This window comes from Myotis brandtii, unplaced genomic scaffold (assembly GCF_000412655.1).
Source record: "Myotis brandtii unplaced genomic scaffold, ASM41265v1 scaffold89, whole genome shotgun sequence".
Taxonomy (NCBI): domain Eukaryota; kingdom Metazoa; phylum Chordata; class Mammalia; order Chiroptera; family Vespertilionidae; genus Myotis; species Myotis brandtii.
In genome coordinates this window covers 3,077,776-3,079,275 of record NW_005371645.1, presented here as the reverse complement: position 1 = coordinate 3,079,275, position 1,500 = coordinate 3,077,776, and positions in this window count along the sequence as shown.

The following is a 1,500-nucleotide window of genomic DNA, read 5'->3' as shown; positions in this document are numbered from 1 at the left end:
GCCTGGCTGTGCAGTGAGGGGAGGCCAGGCAGGCAGGACCCGGGCCTGCGCCACAGTCACTGAGCCCGGCCACCCTGTCCGTATGCAGCTCCAGCTCACGGGCGGGCGAGAGCGCTGCCCAGGCGCACAGCTACTGTCTCAGGGCGGGGGTGCTGTGCGGGAGACCGACCGAGGCTGACGGGAGGGTGTCTCCCCTGCTGTAAAGACAGGTTGGGGCTACCCTCCCCGCTCTGTGACCTTCAGCATCTCATTAAACTTCCTTGGGCCTCAATTTCTTCATCTGTAGAATGGGGGTGATGATTTCATCTTTCCAGATGCTTGGGGGAGAGAATGAGAGATACTAGTCTAAGTCTAGCACAGCACCCAGCCCACGGCGGGGCCCAGTTCTTGACTTTTTCTTTGTCCGAGTAGACTAGCCACACTGATGCCGGGCGGTGCCTGCCGGCCCCAGAGTCTCCTGACAGTGGCCCTAAGGGCTGGCTGGGACCTGGAGGAGGCGACAGGTCCCCCCCCCCCCTCTCCCCGGTCAGGAGCAGCGGGGAGCAGCAGAGGGCCTGGTCTCTGGCCACCCAGCCTGGCCAGCAGCCGGGAGTTGCCTGAGAGGCTGGGCAGGTGCCCTCACAGCAATCGGCCGGCTTCCCGGCTCCCCTCCTGCTCCCGGCTTTCGCCTCCTTGGCCCAGAGCCCACCGTGCGCACAGCAGGCGGCTCAGCCAGACCTGCCTTTGCTGCCAAGAATCAGCAGGGCCCTGAGGGGTGGACTGTTCACCGACAAGCCCACACCCACCCCTCTCCAGGCTGCTGCTGGCACCGCCTGGGCCCAGACCTGCCCGGCTTCCTCCTCGTGAGACGTGGCTGCTCTAAGCCCTCCGGTGAAGATGGGGTGCACTAGTTCCTGGAAGTGGCGTGGACACAGGTCCCCCACCCTAGGCGCGGTCTCCGCCAAGGCCCCTCGCACTGTCACTCTACGAGGCGGCAGAAGGGTGATGGGGTGGCTTCACCCACAGGGCACAGCCTCTGAGGATCCGGGTTGTGTGCTGGGGGGCTGTGTTCTGGGGGAGGGGCTGTGTGCTGGGGGAGGGGGGCTGTGTGCTCCCCACCAGGCGGCTCTGCCTGTCGACTGCCCTGGGGCAGGTGTGGAGACATGTGCAGGATGGGGCTCCTCCAGGCCGGCTGGCTGCACACTCCCGTCCGGACCCACAGGCTGCGGGAGGCGCTTGCGCTCAGCGGGTGGCGTCCTCCTCGGCCTGACCTGGGCTCTTCCAGGTGACCGCGGCTCTGCCCCTGACTGCACCCGGAGGGGCCGGTCTGCCTGTCCCAGACCCCTGCGTTCTCTGGTTCTGTTTATTGGGGTGGCCAGTGAACGCCCTGGGCATCACCCCAGCGAAGCTGAGTTCTTATTTCTGCTGAACCCCAAGAACTCTCAGCTAAAGGTTGAATCAAATCAGAAGCCCCAGATGCAGAGTTGGGGTGCAGGCCCGGCTCCTGGCTGCTGCTCCGAA